Source organism: Protopterus annectens, chromosome 12.part0 (assembly GCF_019279795.1).
Source record: "Protopterus annectens isolate FY-2018-M chromosome 12.part0, PAN1.0, whole genome shotgun sequence".
Taxonomy (NCBI): Eukaryota; Metazoa; Chordata; order Ceratodontiformes; family Protopteridae; genus Protopterus; species Protopterus annectens.
In genome coordinates, this window is record NC_056746.1 from 385,778,546 (window position 1) to 385,801,438 (window position 22,893).

General features: G+C 39.8%; 1 non-coding gene across 1 annotated transcript; it reads right to left on the reverse strand.

Annotated features, from left to right (window-relative positions):
• Window positions 1–22,416: 22,416 nt before the first annotated feature.
• TRNAF-GAA lies at window positions 22,417–22,489 on the reverse strand. Its single transcript has one exon. It is a non-coding gene; the product is annotated as a tRNA-Phe (tRNA).
• Window positions 22,490–22,893: the final 404 nt, after the last annotated feature.

Consider the following 22,893-nt stretch of genomic DNA (forward strand, 5'->3'; position numbering starts at 1 on the left):
AAAATAGTGACTAGAGGTTGGTGATCAGTTTCAATCTGAATAGCTCGACCATACATATAATCATGAGACTTTCAACATGCAAATACTATTATCCAAAGTTCTTTCTCAGTTTGAGCATATTGGATTTCAGTTTGGGTATGAGATGCATAAGGCTACTGTTATGCCTTCTTGAAGAATAACTGTGCCAAGATCAAATTCTGAAGCATCACAGGAAAGAGTTACTGGTTTATTGACATCATAGTATCTCAATGTAGGTGGACTGGCAATTTCCTACTTAAGGTCTTCAAATGCTCTCTGGTGTTCTTCCAACCAAGACCATCTAACATTTTTGAACATCAGCTCTCTCAAAGGTGCTGTCAACTCACTGAAGTCTGGTATAAACTTGCCTAAATAGTTGACCATACCAAGAAAATGTTGTAGAACTTGAACATTATCTGTTGGTGGCATCTCAAGAATGGTTGCTTGCTTGGATGGATCTGATTGCAAGCCAGTACTGGTAAATAAAGTACCTACATATGTAACTTCTGGTAGTTTGAATTTGCATTTAAGAGGATTGAGCTTTAAGTTCACTACATGCGCTCTGTCTAGAACTCTTCTAAGGTTTCAGCCATGCTCTGCTTCACCATTGCCTCCAGCAAATAAATCATCCACTATTATAGCACAGGGATAACCTGAAAATTTTGCTCCATTGCACGCTGAAATACTTGCAGAATTTATTCCAAATGGAGTCCTGAGGAATCTATAACTTCCAAAATGGGTACTGAATGTAGTCAGTAGTGAAGATTTGTGATCAAGCATCCCTTGCCAAAATTAACTTTTTGCATCCAAGACAGAAAAAACAGTGGCATTCGATATTAGGGCTGTGACTTTCTCGACTGTATGCATAGGATGATGCATTCTCTTTAATGCTTTGTTCAAACTCTTGGGTCAGTACATATTTTAATTTCATCTGTATCTTTTTTTTTGGGCTGCTACCATGGATGACACCCATTCAGTTGATTCTGCAACTGGACAAATTACATCTTGCTGCACCATTTTATCCAACTGAGCTTTGACCTTATTCTGCATAGCCATAAGAACTTTTCTTGCTGGTCTGACCACTGGACTGACCTCTGGGTCTAACTTCAATGAATACACAACTGGAAGTTTGCCTAACTTATCATTGAAAACATCAGCATACTCTAAGAAAATAGCTTTAGCAAAATTGGAACTAGGATATGTGCTTATATGATGAACTTCTTTGGTAAAGGAAAGCAAATTCATTCTCAGACTATCTCTGAGACCCAATAAAGACTGCACAAGTCTTTGGACTACATAGAACAGCAAGCTGTAATACTTCCTGGCCAAATAACATGAAAGCACTACTGAGCTTTCGGTCTGAATTTCTTCACCTCCATAAGCAACAGGTTTTGCATAAGTGGACACATTAAATTGTTCACCAGCTCCCACCTTAGCAAAAGTGTCTGCTGACATAATATTAAACTTTGAACCAGTGTCTACTTTGAGCTTGCTGGTTTTACCATTGATCGGAACAGTACAAAACACTTCATTCCTTGCCAACAAATTCACTGCATCAACCTTTTCACCAACCACTGACACACCATCCACATAGAAAGTAGAACTGCAGCTCTCTATGTGATCAACTTGCTTTTTTAAGTGACCTTTCTTTATAACTGTGTGAGGTTTACTTGATTTGCAAAACTTTTGAAAATGGTTCCATTTTTACACATGTGGCATTGCTGACCAAATGCTAAGCATTTTTCTCTTTTAGACTCATGGCTGGCACCACAGTTGTGACAGTTAACAATAAAGCTTGAATTGGGTTTTGCTGACTCACCCTTGTACTGCACTGAGCATGTCCTTTTCTTACAACTTGCAGAAACTACAGATTTTACCTGGGGACTGGGGAGCCTGCAGGGGTGGCAGGTGCCATGTGCTTAAGCCTGCTTCTGCTAGCCATGTGTTGCATGCTGTCTACATTTGCTCTGGAATCTGCTGAAACCACGCTCTTTTTACTTGCAAGCATACTTGTGTGCCTTTCTATAACTTCATGGATGTGACAAATCTCAATAGCTTTGCTCAGTGTTAAATCACTGTCACGAAGCAAAATCTTCCTCACTGCAGCACAATTAATACAATTAATACAATTAATACCACACACATGTCTGTCCTTTATTAACTCATCTTTAAGTCACCAAACCTACATGTTTTAGCTTTGCTTCTCTGGTTTGTAATGCAAGCTGCAAAAGTTTCTCCTGGCCTTTAATCTCTTATGTAAAACAAAAATGCCTCTCTAATGTAATATTTGTCTGGGGGTTATACATTTCCCTGAATTTGCATTTCAAACACTCAGGGTATTCCCTTGATTCAGTCTGTACAACAAAATGATTGTTTTTCACCTTCTCCCTCATATACTGCTGGCGCATACACAAATGAATGCTATCTTTCAATGACCTCTGACCCAGCTAGGTTTAGCAAAATGAATGCCCTGGTGCATGCATCTTTGTCAGAATAAGCTGCTTCTATAAAAAATATTGTACTCTTGCTCAAATATTCTGATCAAATACAAGTGGTGATGATTTTTGAAATCCATCTGCCATATTAACGCATACCAGTGAAGGTTTTTGCAAGTATGCATGAACACACACACAATATACTTTTGCCAGAAATGTATCCCAGTATTAGTAACTATGCCCAATAGCACAACAAGCCTCTGAATAACTGAACTTTGCAAAATAAATCACTTGGTCATGAGAATACTCTTGAAATCACTGTACTGTAAAAAATCACCTCTTATCAGTGTAATAAACATTTCAAAATAACTGCACTGTGTGAATAAACTGGGCAGAAGAAGCTCAGAGTAAAAACATTTCAAAGTAATTGGACATTGCAAATAAACAGTACACAGCACACTGAACCCTCCCTCCAAATGGCTGTACTTTGCTAAATAACTCTGTACGGTGCAAGAAACACTCTGTAATGGCAGCACTCTGCGAATAGACACGTTCAGCACAAGAAACTTTTCAAAATGGCTGTATTTTGACTGCACTTTACGAAATTGTTGCACTTTGCACACAAACTCTTCGGAATAAATGCACAGTAATAAGTGCACACTGTAAGCACTTTTACACACATTGAGATACTTCAAATAACTCTAGTTATGCCTTTAATAGCTTCAATCAATGCAAAACAGCAGTTTATGCCAAAACACAGTACATGCCAAAATATGCAGTCATCTTGCTTTATTTATGCTTAATGTGCTCTTTTTGCCCTTTATTATATTTGTTTTGCCCATTTAAACTTTTTCCATGCCCATCATACTTTTCTTGTGCTCGTTTTGCTCCAAACATGCTCTGTTTGCTATTCTGATGTAATTCTAACCCCTGATGTGCTTTTCTGATAATCGTTTTATTAGATATCTCAATTTTAAACATTTTGTTTAATTAAACTTTTTTGTGCCTCTCGTTTGTTTAATAATGTGGTTTGTGCCTTTGTAATGCTCCATTTTTTTCTCTTTTATAAAATAAATTGTTTGTGCAAGTTTTCATTACCTTTGGTTTGTTTCTGGCCCTTTTTTGTACTCGGTTCTCTTAGTTTACCTTCATTGTTAACTCTGCACCTCATAGCTCTAAAAAGCAGTCTCTAGAATCCTGGTTCTGACACTATGTCACTTGTCCAGTCAGGAAAAAACAGATGAGCATTCATGGGTTCTGTTCAAGCAGCTTTATTATGCATAAACACATCAGGATTGAAGCTTAATAACTTTAATTTAGATTAACTTATAAACAAGCTAGCTATTACATTCATACATGCTCACTCTCTGGCTGCACTCTCAAAATGAAACTGAAGCTAGCATGTGCTTGCTATTCATGTGCATGTGCTAACCATGGAAATGCTTCTTAAAGGTACAACATACACACACTATTTACAACTACTGAGGCATTTTCTGTGGCATGAAGACATGACACTGTGTTTTGTATGCTTATGCCTTAGTACAGCATGTGTTCAAATCCACACATTGTGCCTGAGCACCATTCTCCCATCACAGTGATGACTGCATTAAACATTGCGTATGTCTGGGTATACCTAGCAGCAGGCGATGTTGTGTGAAAAAAAACATATATAAGAACAGTATTTTAAAGAAAAGACAGGCACACACAGCCCGTGCAGCAATAACATGATGTCACGACAGGCTTGGCAACGGAAGTACTTTTTGCACAGTCAGAGGGCAACATTTTTAAGGAATAAGCCTTCATGGAAGGGGGATCCATACCCATTACAGTAGAGACGTGCCGTAAGCCCTTCAAGTGTGTTCGCCATGATACACACAGTATGCCTATTTCTATAGTGTCACAGGTTGATATGCATATTTCTAATATTTGTGTTTGAATCTGGCAAGATGCAAATGTTGCATACATCATTGATTTTTCACAAGCATTGCTTACTTTCCAGATATGAACGCACTGTGTCACGTCTTCCTCCAAACATTTATTTATTACTGTAATTGTTTTCTTTACACTGTGTAACTTTATTGGACATTAGGACTTACATAACATGTATTCCCATATGGCATGATGCCAGATCATCACAAAGTATGATTGGGCCTGTGTTCAGACACTTTCTTGTGTGTTTATGCTGTTTACATACTGTTATGGCAGTGTTCACTGTAATATCTTGTGATCATGCCCAGTATAATCCTTCATTAGATGCACTACATCTACAAATGGACCTTGAGCTACTGCAATGTAATCAAATTTGTGTTCTCATTTGTCACTTTTGCATTTGGATTACTATTATATTACTAATTATGATGCACATGTACATAAAACACATACTTGTCTAAGACATGTGTCAATGTAATATATTCCCTATCTATGCCTGACTAATAACAAATGTTAAAATATGTCCCTTTCAGCTGTGAATGACACAGCTGCTGCATGTCTCATGTCTTGTTTATACAAGATGGAGTGGAGGATACAGCCCTACAGTCAGTTATCACACATACATTCCCTGTAAATACATGTCATATTCAATAACTGCACTGTATTGTGAATGGCCCACAATATATCCACTATCCTTACTATTATTGTAACCTTAACAATAATAATGTCACTTTAGTCCCCTTTCTTACAATATTGCATTGTGTCCCTCTCACATACATTGTTAACACATCCATTTTTAAGTTATGTACATGGGTAAACACTTGGAAACAGAATTATTTATTATTACCATCAATATGGATGTCTTTCTATTGAAAAAGTTTTTTTGTGGCATCATCATATCTTCAGTGCATTAAATGAGTAAATTTTTTCTGTTTACTCTGCCCTCATAATTATCCCTGCACTATTAAAATTGTGTTCAGTGTAATTTAGCCCAAATTCGTGTCCCCTGTATCTACATGATTATATGTCACTTATCTTTACTTCATATAAGCCGTCTGTGTATGCTCACATAATATGTTTGCCTATAGTCAAGTAGTTTTGTTTACATTGTGTGCTCATGCTCCCAACACCATTTCATGGCTGCCAGCACTGCTAGGAAATTTGAAAGCATGATGAGCAGCATGCATGTTTAATGAACATGGATGCTCATCCCTTTAATATGGTGCAATCGTGTAGGCTTCCTTTGAACCCTACACAATTGTTAATGAATCCTGGGGATTATTTTGCATGCTCTGAATTATTATTATTATTATTATTAATAATCAGCTCTTGCTGACTAAGTGCTTTTCACTGATTATTAATTTGGGTGTTAAGAAAACATATGTTCTGTGACACACGTGCACTGGCCCAGCAATCAAGGAGCCTCAATCCGCACCACTAACACCAGTGAAGGGCATCCACATTGGGAAGGATAACAAATACACACAACGTACAATTTCCCTTAAGAGCACACAGAGATCACAGTCAGTCCAGGGCTGGTTTCTCCCTTTCTCTCCATATCCCCAAAAAGACTCCGCACTGGCACAGTTATAGAGTGGGGTCCTTAGCCAGTGTCCCAAGCCAAGTCCTCCTAGCACTCTCTCTGTCCAACCAGTGCTTAGTGTCCCTGCCCAAGTAGCTGACACACACGCACATGCACACACACACACACACACACACACACACACACACACACACACACACACACACACACACACACACACACACACACACACACACACACACACACACACACACACACACACACACACACACACACACACACACACACACACACACATGCACACAAACACACATACACACACACACACACTTTGAGATATGATTTATATACAACCACACAGACACTCCTGGGGAAGGCTGGCACAGGTTCACTAGTTGTACCCCTTCTGTCCAGGCTATAAGGTAATGATCACTGCCACCAGGACCCTTACTTATCAGCTACTAAAAAGGCATTTACTAAAGGGTGTCCAATTATTACTGTGCAATATTATTATCCAAATGGTAAGTGTAACTGAACAGCAAGGCTTATTGGAGTGGCTTAACACAGTATCACTATATGCATGCAATATACTCTAGAGCTTAAATTATCTCTATAGTTGAAAGGTTTAAAAATATTTAATAATAAATAATAAAAACACAAGACAATACTTCTTACTACACAGTGCTAGTCAAGAGTTCAGAGATCCCAGAGAAATGTTTAAAATAATACAGTAGAAACGTTCTGACATCAATACCGAAAACAAAACAACTAGTCTAATCTTCCTATTTCCTAGCTATATCTAAGAGCAAAAACAGTTCTAAAGTAAACCTACATATAGAGCAAGACAGTGCTGGTGATGTTGGATGTTCTGAAGACAAATGCCAAATGCCCTGAGTCTCTCTGTTTTTAAATTAATAGCACAGTACTACTGACTCATTTCAGATTACATCATTTTTTCTCTGGTTCTCGGGCTAACAGAAACTCAGAGTTTATCAGCTCTTTTGATTTTGTACCTGGTCTGGAGGCTACAGCAAGAAAAGACATTATACATGCAAATTCTAGCAATTAACTCTGGTCTCAAAACAATAGCAAGAATTCCTTCATCCAGACATCTCAGCTTTGAGTTTTCAGAGCAAGCAATTATACAATGCTTGACTTATCAGCTTTCCTCCAGCAGAGTGCAATGTAGTTACATTTTTGAAGTTCAACATTTAACAAAGAGAACAAACATGTGGCTCACATTAATATTTACAAATGACAGAATTATCTACAAATCCTATCTAGCTAGGCTGGCAGCCTTCACATATCTTCCTCCCCCCAGAGAACTTAAGCTAGTTTTTCAAGTGACCCTTGAGAAACATTGCTTGAGAGGGTTAGGTCTATTTGAGTATACCTTACCCCATTCTCTATTTTGAGAGCCCATCTGCATTGGCATTGCTAATCTCACTGCAGTGCTTCACTGACATATCATATGCTTGCAACCCTAGGCTCCATCTTAGCAACTTGGCATTTTGCTGGCTGGCTCTGTTTAACCATGTTAGGGGATTGTGATTTGTCATTACAGTGAATTTTCTTCCATACAGTTAAGGCTGAAGTTTCTGCAGTGCCCACACTATGGCTAGACATTCCTTTTCTACAGCTGCATAGCATTCCTCCCTGGGTTGAAGCCTATGACTGAGATAAACCACTGGGTGCTCTTCTCCCTCTGAAGAAATGTTTGAAGCATCCACCTGCACAACAAATTCTTTGCTGTAATCTGGATTGGCTAACACAGGAGTTCCTCTCAAATCTTCTTTAAGCTTCTGGAATGCCTACTCACATGCTGGGGTCCACACTACCTTATCTGGCCTGTTTTTCCTTGTCAGGTCTGTGAGAGGAACAGCTATGGTACTATAACTGGGGATACACTTTCTGTAGTGCCCTGCTGACTCTAAGAATGCCCTCACCTGAATTTTGGGAACAGGTGTAGGCCATGCCTGAATGGCTTCTACTTTGGCAAGGTCTGGCCTTATCTTACCACTCCCCACTCTATGTCCCAGGTAGGAGACCTCTGCCATACTCACCTGACATTTGCTGGGCTTAATGGTCAACCCTGCCCTCTGTAGTCTGCCCTGCACCTCCCTGACCTGTTTAAGGTGCTCCTGCCAGGAATAGCTGTAGATGGCAATATTATTTAGGTAAGCAAGGGCAAACCCTCCTGCTCCTGCTAAGATATGCTCTACCAGCCTCTGGAAAGTCATTGCAACATTTTTCATCCCAAAAGGCATATTTGTGAACTCATACAAGCCAAAAGGTGTCACAAAGGCTGACTTCTCTCTAGCACTGGGAGTCAAGGGTACCTGCCAATAACCCTTGGTAAGATCAATGGTAGTAAGATACTTGGCCCCACCCAGCTGCTCTAGGGCCTCATCTGTCCTAGGCATGGGGTAAGCATCTAACTCTGTGTGACTATTTAATTTCCTGTAGTCCACACAGAACCTGGTGCTGCAATCCTCCTTTGGCACCAGTACCACTGGGGAGGCCCAGGGACTGTTGGACTCTTGAATTACCCTTAGCTCCAACATCTCCTGTATCTCCTCCCACAGAATCTGATTGAGTCTCTCAGGAACCCTATAAGGGGCCTGCCTAATAGACCTTTGGGGCCCTGTATCCATCTGGTGCTGCATCAGGTGGGTGCACCCTGGTTTCCCAGGGAACATGTCCCCAAACTCCTGTAACACTGCTTGGATTTCTCAAACCTGGGTAGGAGATAGCTGCTGGGACATTGCTACCCCTTCCACTGAGGTGTCAGTCCAAACCTCACTGAGGAGATCAGTCAACAGATCTCCCTCAGACTCCTCTTGCAATCCACTGCAAATGCTCAGCACAAGGGCCTCCCTATCATGGTAAGGTTGCATCATGTTAACATGGTAGAATTTGTGCCCCTGCCTTTTGCCTAGCAGTTCTACCATGTAGTTAACATCAATTACCTTTCTTCCCACCTTGTAGGGTCCCTCCCAAGCTGCTTGCAGCTTGTTGTGTCTGACAGGAATGAGAACCATTAACTGCTGCCCTACAGCATACTCTCCAGCTCAAACATTCCTGTCATACCATGCCTTTTTCCATTGTTGGGCTTCTGCCAGGTTCTCCTTGGCCAAACCCATGAGTTCCCTGAGTCTTGTCTTGAGGTTTAGGACATATGCCACAACAGACTCCTTGTGAGGTTCACACTCACCTTCCCACTCATCACAAATGAAATCTATAGATCCCCTCACCCAGTGCCCGTACAACAACTCAAAGAGTGAAAAACCTGTGGATTCCTGGGGAACCTCTCTGTAAGCAAACAACAGATGGGGCAAATATTTGTCCCACTCCCTCTTAAACTGGTCTGCAAATGCCCATAGCATGGACTTGAGGGTAGAGTTTACCCACACAACAAGAGCATTAGTCTGGGGATGGTAGAGGGTTGTCTTCAGGTGCTTCACCCCACAATACTTCCACAGACAAGTCAGCAGGTCTGACGCGAAATTGGCACCTCTGTCAGTTAGTATTTCCTTTGGGAAACCTACTTTGCTGAAAATATCTAACAAAACATTTGCCACCTTTTCTGCCTCAATAGAGGACAAAGCCACTGCCTCAGGGTATCTTGAAGCATAATCTACTACCACTAGGATATACTTTTTCCCTGTGGAACATGAGGTACCCAGAGACCCCATAATATCCATAGCTATCCTCTGAAATGGCTCATCAATCACAGGCAAAGGCATCAAAGGAGCTTTCACCTTGTCTCCTGCCTTACTTACCTTTTGGCACTGCTCAAAGGTCCTGCAGTACCTGGTTACATCTCTGGAAATTCCAGGCCAATAGAAGTTCTTCATAATAAGTCTCTTTGTACGTTTTATGCCCATATGATGTGCAAAGGGAATATCATGGGCTATGACTAGAAGTGCCAGATGGCAGGCTCTAGGCACTACCAACTGCTGTATTCTCTCACCTTCTAGCCCTCTCTCAGGAGTCCACTGTCTATACAGTAACCCTTTGTCCCAGTATACAGATTCCCCCTTCCCTTGAAAATCAGGTCCCTTGCTAGCTACCTCTCTCAGGCCTTGCAGTGTAGGGTCTGAGAGCTGAGCCTGTCTCAACTGTCTCTTTGTAACCCTCCCCAGCTCCCCTTCCACAGGAAGTCTGGTATCCTCTGACAGCGGTGCCTCACTGTCAGCCTGGGTACTACTACTCACCTCTACCTTTGCAGTCACTCTGTCCAAGGGAACATCAGTACCCACAAGCAGCTGTGGTTCACCTTCAGTCTTACTGCTACAGGGTAGCTCCCTCCCTGAAGTAACCACCTCACTAGTCCTGGCTGCAAGTATGCGGTCTGTCTGGGTCTCCCCCAGGCTACCAGACCCACATGCCTGACTCCAAGCCTAACTGTGGGTAACTGCACAAGCATATGGCACTGCACTATCAAAATCATTCCCTATCAGGACGTCTGCAGGGATATCCTCAAATACACCTACTTGCTGGCTTCCTTTTCCACCCTCCCAGTCAAGGTGAACCCTAGCCAAAAGTATTTGGAATGGGATCCGTCCTAAAGCTCTGACTGGAGTAGATCGCCCAGGCAAGTAGTGCTCCTCTGTAACCATTGCAGGCTTCACAATGGTTATATCAGAGGCTGTGTCTCTCTTAGCAATGACCTCTTTGCCATTCACTACAATAGGATATAACCTCTTATGATAGTTGGGTACCCTTGTTGTCTCAAGACAACCTACTGTTGGCATTTTGTCTTTCCTACTTACTGGCTCACTCACCTTTTGTTCTTCATCTTGCCTCCGTGGACATCTGTATGCCACATGGCCCCACTGGTTGCATTCAAAACATTTAACCCTAGGTCCTGGATGTGTACCTGGGCTAGTGGCTTCCCCTGCTACTGGCAGATTCTGTTGGGGCAGTCTGGGCTGCCCACCATGGATTCCTTTAGACCCATGAGCAGTACTGGGGGTCCCTTTCCTGTGCAGGGATGCCCTGCTTGCTAGGTATAGATCTCCCATCTTCCCCAACTTCTCTGAAGTAGCACATTGTCTATCAGCTAACCAGATCCTCATGTCCTCAGGCAAAGTGCTAAGAGCTTGTTCCCTCACCAAAAGGTCTGCCAGCCCTTCAAAACTGGTGACCTGACATCCACTCACTCACCTATGAAATAAGTGCTCAGTTCAACATATTCACACACACTTTCATCTGCCTTGCCTCTATGCTCACTGAACTTTTTCCTGTAAGTTACAGGTGTCAGCTTAAAGAATTCTAACAAACAATTCTTAACAGCAGTATAATTAAAAAAGTCAATGTCAGACATTTTGGACAAAATAGTTACAGCTTTACCATGGAATAAGGGGGTTAGGAACCGTACGCAGAGCCTTTGGTTAACATCATACTATTTACATACCCTCTCAAACATATGAATGAAACTATCAAATTTATCCCCATCTGTAAACTGCAGAAGAAATTTATTGACCTTTTGTGCTTCTGGGGTCCAGTTACTCCCTTCCCCATTACCTCCATGACTCTGGCAAAGGGTCAGCATCTCCTTTTCATGCTGCCTCTGCCACTCCTTTTCCACAGCTTCCATTACCAAATGTCTGGCCTCCAACTCAAGTCTCTTTAGCTCCAGATGGATTTTTAAGTCCTCTGCACAAAGGTTGAGCTGTCCATTCCTTGAGTGTGGTACATCTCCATGGCCAGTTTGATCATACTCCTGGTTGCTGTTTTCTGATGCAGTTGTGACCAAAGCTACAATCATGTCAGCCTTAGTCAGGTTTCTCTGCACCAGTCCTTTAGCCTGGCACATCTCAGCCAACTGGCTCCTTGTCACCTTTCCATACTCCTCTGCTGACATGCTTGCCTGCTCTCCCTGACTAACTAAGCTCACAAAAGAAATAAAACAATTGTGATCTGAACTCTGAATATTCACTGCATGGCTGATGTAGAGCCAATTAGTATGTGACAACCAATTAATATGTGGTGTAGATATCCCACCACTGCCAAACAATTAATATGTGATGCTCGTGCACTGGCCCAGCAATGAAGGAGCTTCAATCCTCACCAATAGAGATCACAATCAGTCTGGGGCTGGTTTCTCCCTTTCTCTCCAGGTCCCCAATAAGACTCACCACTGGTACATCTATAGAGTGGAGACTTAGCCAGGGTCTCAAGCCAAGTCCTCCTAGCACTCTCTCTGTCCAATCAGTGCTTCATGTCCCTGCCCAAGTAGCTGACACACACACACACACACACACACACACACACACACACACACACACACACACACACACACACACACACTTTGAGATATGGTTTATATACAACCACACATACACTCCTGGTGAAGGCTGGTACAGGTTCACTAGCTCTGCCCCTTTTGTCCAGACTATAAGTTAGTAATCACTGCCACCAGGACCCTTACTTATCAGCTACTAAAAAGGCCCTTATTAAAGGGTGTCCAATTATTACTGTGCAATATTATTATCCAAATGGTAAGTGTAACTAAATAGCAAGGCTTACTGGAGTGGCTTAGTACAGTATCACTATATACATGCAATGTACGCTAGAGCTTAAATTATCTCTACACAAAACGGCCACAGTTGAAATGTTTGAAAATATTTAATAATAAATAATAAAAATACAAGGCAATACTTCTTACTGCACAGTGCTAGTCAAGAGTTCAGAGGTCCCAGAGAAATGTTTAAAATAATACAGTAGAAAAGTTCTGACATCAGTACAGAAAACAACTAGTCTAATCTTCCTATTTCTTAGCTATATCTAAGAGCAAACTTGTTGTCGTTTGTTTTTCAGCTTTTTCCGGTTAGGGGTCGCCACACTGGAACTCTGGTCCACTAATGATTGGCAGTAGATTTTCATGAATGCAGAGGTGCCAGTTCGACGTCCAACTTTCAACGAAGGCACACCTATTTACTCATGTCTTTCTAATGCAACCCAACCACAGGGAGGACATGCAGACTCCACACAGAAGGCACTCCCCACACTCCCACCGAGAATCAAATGGGAGAACCTCTTGCTATGAGGCAACAGTGCTACCGCTACACCACCGCAGCTGTATCTAAGAGCAAACACAGTTCTAAAATAAACTTTTATATAGAGCAAGACAGTGCTGGTGATGGTGGATGTTCTGAAGACAAATGCCAAATGCCCTGAGTCTCTCTTTCCTTAAATTGATAGCACAGTACTACTGACTCATTTCAGATTACATCATTTTTTTCTCTGGTTCCCAGGCTAGCAGAACCTCAGGGTTTAGCAGACCTTTTGATCTTCCACCTGGCCAGGAAGCTACAGCAATAAAAGATATTATATACGGAAATTCTAGCAATTAACTCTGGTCTCAAAACAATAGCAAGAATTCCTTCATCCAGACATCTCGGCTCTGAGTTTTGAGATCAAACAATTATACAATGCTTGACTTAGCTTTCCTCCATCAGAATGCAACGTGGTTACGTTTTTGAAGTTCAACATTTAACAAAGAGAACAAGCATGTGGCTTACATTAATATTTACAAATGACAGCATTATCTACAAAATCCTATGTTGCTAGGCTGACAGCCTTCACATATCTTCACATGTTCAAGTGAAGGATTATGTTGTTTTAATGTCTGAATAATCCATCCATCTGCAACCCCTTTTTCCCATTTTTGCAAATGAGGTCAGGGTGTCACTTCAACAGTGACAATCATCTAGAGCCAAGTTTTACACTGATGGGTGACTAGCCCTGCCATGGTAGTTCTTCCACACCACACAGTCAGAAGCACACTCAAACTTATGTCCAATTTAGAGTGTCCATGTCTTCGGAATGTGGGAAGAAACCAAAGTACCTGGAGAAAACCCATGTGAACACACGGAGGTCATGCAGACTCCACACAGAAGGCACCCCAGCTGACAATCACAGCAAGGAACCTCTTGCTATGAGCCAACAACACTATCCCATGCTAGCTATTTTCTGCCATGCTTTATTTCCTTGTTGTTGACTGATAGTTTACATTTCCAGTCCTTTACCCTTGAATACTACATGTGTGGTTGCATTCTTCTTCTTCAGTACCGCACTCCTGAGCTTATGCATTTCAAACTCTACATTTTTTTGTTTCAAATTGCTTTTCTGAATGTTCTTTCACCTCCCTAAAATTTTCATAGGAATCTGACCTGGCCATTATATATTTAGTAAGACTTATGTTTTGCTATATATTAGGAATAGGGCTTTCAATATTTCATCTGTTCTTTTTCAGGCAATGGCATATAATAGCCATCAATTTCTCTCATTGTTGGCTTTTGCTGTTTGTTTGTGAACTTCAGTCACCAATCAAATATTGGCAGGCTGGGACTATGTAGACACATTTTGTTTTATGTATTCTTCTCTTAACTGACACTGGCTGCATTTATCTCAGCTCTCAGTGTTCTTAGGTCTCTGTTAGAGTGGCAATCACTTTAATCTTAGTGCTTTTGCTTATATGCTGCTTACTTGTAACTGAACATTTACAGATTAAGTGTACCCTAAACCCAATAACATATCCTTCCCAACAGAGTGTATTTCCAAGATAACCAGTGGTCATCATCCTTCCATACATTAAAAATACTCAAATTAGCAGTTTCTTCTCCTCAGCGGCTTTTCTATCCTTGTCATCTTTCTCAGATTGCATTATGTTGCCTGAATAAAGTCTTGTGGTATTTGCATCAAGAATTTGTCTGTCTTGCTTTTGCATCAGTTTTTCTCTCTCACATTTGAATCTTTTTGGCAAGGAAAACTCATATAGTGAGGTACTTGTAGCTCAGTTTTGTTATTTCATACTCATTGATGTCATAAAGCTATTTAGGCTACAAATTCGCAGTTTTTTTTACTATGCCCTGTCATTTATTGCTACATTTCTTTCCCTCACCTGGGGCCATAAACCTTCTTCTTCTTCTTTCGGCTTTTCCCGGCTAGGGGTCGCTACAGCGGATCACTGTCCGCTCATGATTGGCAGTGGAGTTTTACTGTGTCGACTTGCCAGCCTGGCGCCCAACCTTCCACAGAAGGCACACAAACACACACACATATACACGCACACACACACACACGCACACATGCACTCAAGCCTAGGGCCAATTTAGAGTGTCCAATCCACCTACAGCATGTCTTTGGGATGTGGGAGGAAACCGGAGCACCCGGAGGAAACCCACGTGACCACAGGGAGGAAATGCAGACTCCGCAGAGAAGGCACTCCAGCCAAGGATCGAACCGGAGAACCTCTTGCTGTGAGGCAGCAACGCTAACCGCTGCACCACCATGGCTGCCCACCTGGGGCCATAAACCTAGCGAACATTTTCTATTCTGAAACACAGAAACTTGATTAACCACTGAGAGCAACTACACTAATTAGCTAAGCCTTGCAAACCAAGAAATATGATACTTGGGTTGATTCAGAGAAAGAATGTGGGAGGATACTTGAAATTAAACAAAAATTCACTTTTCTAAAAAGCTATGTTATCTCAGCGAATTATTCATATTTTGCAAGTACTTCATATTGCGTATTCCTTATGTACAAAACATAAATAAGTGTCATGGCAATTCAAGCACGAACACTTTTACTGTGGAGTCTCAACCTTAAAAGTATTTCTCACTATTTGTGTTCCAACTGAAGTAAACTGTAATTCGACTAGAGACATGGGCAAATTCATGTAATCAGCTGAACCCTTACAGTGTATTAAAAGCAAAAAGTAGCTTTCTAAGAAAACAAAAGCATGTCAGCATGTTTGCGTCCATGAAGGAATCCAGTGTTAGAAAAAATATTCAATTAAAAAATAAGTACTTTTGTGCCACATACTGGTATGGATTGTGTAGAATGTCATTAAAGAAAAAATATACGTTTTTTTTTTCATTTTCTGCCCATAGTGGTACTTAAACTTTACTATTCCTTTGCTCATAGTCCATTGTGTAACTGCAATCTTCTTGTAAATCTATGATTTCATCTTTGAAAATAACAAACCAGACTTTATATATTTCTACCATTTTAATTGTTAAAATACTTTCTTTCTCACTGCTAGTTCTGTTTTCCATTACACCTGAGGCCCTGTTCCTAAAGACTTGTTCTCAGTGTGACTACTTACACTGAAAGCAGATCTTTTGGAATCTGCCCTCTGCTGTAGGCCTGCTCATAGATAGGCCTTACATTAAAGTAAGTCATTTACACTGAGAGCACATCTTTTAGAATCAGGGAAGACTTAACACTGAGAGCAACTCTTTTGGAATCAACAATCATTGTAGTACTATCATGTTTATGATAGTCATACTGAAATTCTATGATAAGATGGCTCAGTATTTTGTAATAGTTATGGCAGTATCATAAATAGAAGAGTATTGCTTTAAAAGTTATTTTTGTGAGTAATGCACCTAAGCTATAGGGAGTTTAAAAGAGTGTAATTTAGTAAAACTGTTACATAGTGTCTTTGACTACACTGGATGAAAAATATGGACTATAAGGATTAGAACACTTTCTTTTTAAATAACCTTTTAAATATCAGGCACAGAATATAGAAGTGACAGCCAACATGTGTCACACTAACATTGAGGGTTATTAATAATTTCTTTGGACTTTAATGAAGTGCGTTGCTTTCTGAAAATATCCTAACCAATCAGAAGTTCATGCCCTTTGAGAATGATTAAATACAGTACTGCAATTCAATAAAACAAGGAAAGTCAGACTTCTGGGATCAATAATTAGCAGGCGTTGAACATATAAGCACTTACAGATATTAGGCGCAGGCCACAACTCTATGGTGATAGATCAGACATTAATTGCAGACTTTTGTTGAAATGGAAATTATTGGATTGTTTACCAATTTCCATTTCAATGAAAAGTCTGTGAGTGAGTGAGTGAGTGAGTGAGTGAGTGAGTGAGTGAGTGAGTGAGTGAGTGAGTGCAGGATTGGTGGCTATATATCTGTATGTAGATGAGCTCTGGATGAGTGAATGTTTCTGTGTGTATTTGTATGTGTTGTTTTTGTGTGTGTCTGTGTGTGTGTGTGTGTGTGTGTGTGTGTGTGTGTGTGTGTGTGTATGGAAGTTTATCTTTGAACAGTGGATGTTTGACAGGGTGTGCATGCGTGTGTTTGTGTGTGTGCAGGTATGGGTTATGTGTGCATGTTTGTGTAAGACTGGCTGATGGAAGTGTGTCTTTGAACGGCAAGTTTGGATATTTTAGTTTTTCATAATAACTTAAATTTTCAAATGTATGGATGCATTTGGTATATTTGTGCTTTCCAATTTACTCATGCTTTTTTTCTTATAATCCTTCTATGTTATTATTCCATACTCCAGCTTGAGTCTAATGTATCCTGCAAACAATTATTTTAGCATTTCTGATTTCCTAGACTTTATAAAACTTTTTATACAACCTATAGATATTTAACTATCATTAACCAATTGGTTGATATGATAAGAAAAACTCAAAGCTGGATCTACCCATTTACCCAAGTCCTTAAATGAATCCACAGTTTCATCACTGTGTGCTGTATTAAGTATTCACCCATCAATCTATGTCTCCCAAATCTCATATGGCTCCCCGTTGATATGTCAGCACTCAAAATGCCAACTGCCTACATGCTGAAAAAAATGACTGAAAATGCAGGAGAACTGTGAATCTGGAACATCACTCTTCTGTAAGCATCATTCTTTTCAGCAGGCAAGCCTCCCTGCCCCCGCCTCCCCTTGATGTGGGAGGCAAGCCCCCTCACCCCTCAAACTATATATTAACTCCAAGATCACCATACCACAGAATAAAGGGAATATTCTAGGAAATAGCCATCTCAGGCTTAGTAAGCCTGGTCATTCAGTCTCCTTGTTTTGGGACTTTTTCTAGCAGATCCTGACATTTCATATAGTTACCATCTCAAATGCAGAGTTTTTGATGATTTTATCAGCATATTAGTCTCCTGTGCCCAAATGGTCAATTTAGTCAAGTTCTTTTGCAAACATCTGTAACACATTAAATTAGTTTATCCATTTTAAAGTCATGTACATTCAGACTGTAGATCACTTCAAATAAAAAAGGTAGATCTGAAAGATACAACTTAAACAAATATGGACCTAGGACAGAGTTCTTTGGGACATTCTGATTGTAACCTAGAATTGCACCTGTCTACTTCTTTTTTAATTTCTCCAAATCTTTTGGGTTTCTAATACTGTGATGGGAATGGACCCCATTCTTACGTCAAAGTACGATTAACATTTATGAAGTTAGTATTGTTTCAATCTTTGATGTCAGCCAAAAGTACTCTTTGCAGCACTCGCAGTGTGCCTAGTAATGACTCCTTCTACAATTCGTATGAGGTTACATGGTTTGGTAACATATCTAAATACAATTGTAGATCCTTTTTTTATAAGACCCATTGCTCCAACTGCTATTGGAACTGTCTCAGTATCTTTCTTCCACATTGCTCTCATTTCTGCCTGCAGACGCTGATATTTTATGACTTTGTGTCTCTCTGTATGCAAGACACCGTAGTCACTGGGTGTAGCAATTTCAATGATCAATGCTACTTTTGTTTTCTTTTCTTGGACCACTATATCCATTTTTTTAGCATCTGTCTTTTGAACTTTTGGTAATGGATGATCTAATGTGATGTAGATTTCATCATTTTCTATGGTGTTTTGTGGCTCATGTTTCCAGTGTTTTTCAGTCACTTCAGTACTATAATGTTTGCACGATCCCCAGTGCAACAGTCTTGCCACATTATTATGCCTTTCAGTATACAATCCTGCTGCCATTAGTATGTCACAACCAGCAACGAGGTGTGTGACTGTTTCCAATTCTGTCTTACAAAACCTACATTTGTCTGTTTCTCCCACATGTTCAATGGACTTTGTAAACCAGCGTGTACGTAGCCCACTGTCTTGGGCTTCCAATATTAACCTTTCATCTCTTGGTTTGAATTTGCCTCTCCTTAACCATTCCTGTAATCATTCCTGATCAACACGAGGTTCTTCTAGAAGTTTTCTATACTTGCAACTATATTTATGCTTTTTCCACATTTCTTGCCTTTTCATCTGGTCCTTCGCCTTATATTCTTTCTTTTGTTTTTTGGCACATTTAGTTGCTGCCTGATTTTTATCTACTTCTGGTTGGATTTCCATTCCTGCTTGATGCCGATATGCTTCTGCTAAATTAAGCAGAGAAGTCATATCTTAGATTTATTCTCCTCATGTTTCAAAACTTTCACTACATTTGGGTCTTGTGAGGTCAGCAGATATGTATGGAGTCCCACGATTACAGATCTATACATGTAGTCAGTTTCAAGAAGGCCCATCCCTCCTTCGGAATGGGGAATATGTAATCTTGGTATGCACTGATTTTTATAAGTCATTGGGTGAGCATGAGGCATCCTTCTTGTTTTCCTATCTAATCTATCCAACGCATATTGGGGCCAGCCAATCACTCCAAAACTGTAAGTTAGGAGAGGAAGAGCAAATTGGTTTATAGCTTGGATTTTGTTCCTAGATGTCAATGCTGTTTTCAGCATTATTTTAAGTCTTCTAAAGTATTCCTTACTAAGTTTTATTTGCATTTGTTCATGTTTTATTGTTGATTCTTCATCATTTCCCAAATATTTATACTCTCCCTCTTGCTCAAGTTCTTTTATATCACATTCTTGTCCCAAACTGATGTTGTCCTGGTGCTGGAGTTTTCCTGCTTTAAAGGTTGCTTTTGCACACTTATCAAGACCAAATTACATTCTTATATCATCTGAAAAAGTTTTGACAACCTGCAGCTGTGCTTTCAGTTCCTCATTTGATGAGCTATACAGTTTCAAATCATCAATAAAGAGAAGATGAGAAGTCTTTAAACTTTGTTGTTTTTAGGAGCCAAATTGTAGCCATGGCCTAAGTTGTTAAGTAAACAGCTTAATGGGTTCATGGCAAGGCAGAATAGCAACGGTGACCAACAGTAACCATGGAATATCCCCCTTTGAATTTTATCCCTGGAATAATAATCTGTCCTTTATCGTGGCTTAATTGCAAACTGGTCTGCCACTGTTTAATGGTCACTGTAATGTAGTCAATCAGTGCAATGTGCATCTTATACACTTTTAAGCATTCTTTTATCCATGAATGTGGGATACTATCAAATGCTTTTTTTTATAGCCAATCCACGACATACTTAAATTCTTCTCTTTTTTACAGTTCTCCAGTATGACTTTATTTAACAACAAATGATCCTTTGTTCCATATGAGTTTCTTTTATTGCCCTTTTATTCTACTGCCGTAATTGAGTTTTCTTCTAAATGACTATAAACTCTGTCGGCATCAACTCCCATGCATAGTTTATATGTCATCGGAAGGCAAGTGATTGGTCTATAATTTTTAGGGTAGTTTTCAGGTTCACTCTTAAGAAGAAGCATTGTTTGGCCTGTTGTTAGCCAGGTTGGTGTCTGCTAGGGGTGTGCATATACATAGTTCTTACTCATGGCTAAATCCTCATGCAAAGATGTTAATAATACTTTTAACCAAAAGTTAGGTACTGCATCTGGGCCTGGGGTTTTCCCATTAGAGACTTTTCTTAACTTTGTCTCAATCTCTCTGGCTGTTACTTCATCCCATTTCATACCCTGCACCTTTAAACTTCTTATTCTTGCTTTTAGTTCTTCAAACCATTTAGTATCTTTTTTATGTTCCACAGGATCTTCATAGATACTTCTCCAAAATGTATCTACTTCCTCTTTTTTTGCCGGCCTTTCAATTCCTTTTACCTTGTTTCCCAGTTCTCTATAAAACTTTTTTGGGTCATCAATAAATTGATTATTTTGTACTTTTTCTTTATATTTATCTGTGTATCTCTAAGTTGTTCCGCTTGTGCTGAAATTTTTAGTTTGTTATTTGCGATAGTGCATGATAGATCCTGGTCTGTTCTAATACTGTGCATTGCTTTTTTCTTATTATTTTTGTTGGTCTATTCCCTCTTCTATAGTCTTCTAAGAGTGACACTTCTTGTCATAACTGCTTTAAAGTTTTCTCTGTTTGATACTTACATGATGGTATTCGATTTCTCCCCTTCCTTTCCCTCACTACCCTGTGTTCTTGTGGTAGAACTTTATCAGTTATTAATTTAGCAGCACAGTAATATATCCTGTTTACTTCTGTTATATCACATAGATCTCTATGGACAGTTCTAATTACTGCATTCATTTGTTTTATCAGACTTCTGACTTTTTGGGTTTTATTGACCTTCTGCAGTCTATTTCTCTCATTGATCTTAATATATATCTATCCATGTCTATTAAATCAAGCAACTCTTCTCTTAGCTCATTTTCTTCCAAACTGAGGACACATCCCTTGTTTTCCATTTCCTGTGGGCATTCTATAGAAAGTTCTATAGCGTCTTCCTGTGGTGCCTTATCTTCAATTTCATTATGTGCCATTGTTGCTCTATTATATGGGAATTCACTGGCGTATCACCCCTCAACATTGACTGCATCAGAGTTTCCACAGTTTTCTGTTCCTTTCCTTGCTGTTGGGTTTCAAGTAAATGTTTATACTGATTTCCTGCGGAAGGCTCCAAAATATCTTGATATGGCACCTGACCAATTGCTTCCTGTTCCATTGGTTTCCCCTTAATTTGGATATCCATTGCTCTATCATGTTGTAGTGCTTTCTGCATTCGATTTTCTACACTGAATCCTTCACTTTGCAGGTACTCCATAACCCCAGTTTCTATTTCTTTAACTTCTCCATTACTAATCTCCTTTTTACTTTTCCTCCTTGTCTTCTTATTTTTTGTACTGTAAAGTTTTTCATGTCCAGATTCCTTTGCCTGTATTTCTCTTCAAATATCTTTGGTGCTGCCCTTTTTGTATTGGTTTCTCGTTTGCATAAATATTGCACCATATTAAATGTTTTCTTTCTGATGTCCATATTTCCTCTTCAGATGTTTCCTGATCTTCCTGTTTCTCCTTACTTTGGGGACTCATTCCATCATGTTGTGATGTAACCTGTAATAGACCTTCTACACCAAATCCTTCACTTCCCAGGCACTCCATAACTTCAACTTCTATTTTTTAACTTCTACTTTACTAATCTTCTTTCCTATGTTCCGTCTTTGTGATATTATTTTTTTATTGTAAAATTTTGCATATATAGATGCCTTTGCCTGTATTTCTATTCAAATATCTTTGAGGTTGCCTTCTTTATATTGTATTGGTTAGTTTTGTTTTCTCCTTTGCATAAATATTTATTTATTTAACATTTGTTAACCAGGAAAGTCTAACTTGGAACAAAGCCAATTTCCAGTGGAGGCCCAGGGAGAAATGCTCCAGATGCATGTCTTTGTAATGTGGGAGGAAACCGGAGCACTCAAAGGAGACCCACACGAATGTAGGGAGGACATGCAGACTCCACACAAAAGGCACCCCAGCCGAGAATCGAACCAGAGAACCTCTTGCTGTAAAGTGACAGCACTGCTGCTGCACCACTCAAAAGGTTCCATACTGAAACCTGGGATTGAACCAGGGACCTTCAGCTCTTCAGTCTAATGCTCTGCCAACTGAGCTATTTTGGCTCAACCATATCAAATCTGTCTTTCTTTCCCATGTCCATATTTCTTTTTTATATTGTTCAGATATCTCTAGGTTTTGTTGTTTATATTTTTGCACTTCCTCAAATGCTTCTTTTTCCAAACAGATCAAAGTTTCTTGATCTATATACTGTTTTTCACGAATCTGTTGTATTAATGAATACAAATTTTAATTTGAAGCTTCTGACAGTTTTTCTTGTGGAAGTATTTTTCTTTCCTCTAATTTCTTTCTTAATTGTTTTGCGTATCTTGTGTCTGGAAATTCTGGGCTTTTTGCATAATAGTAACAAGACATAATTTCTTTCTTATCCTCAATAGTCCACTCTATCGTCTTTATGGCTCTTCTTTAGCGTGTCAGTTTTTGTCATTTTTGTGGACTTCTACAACTG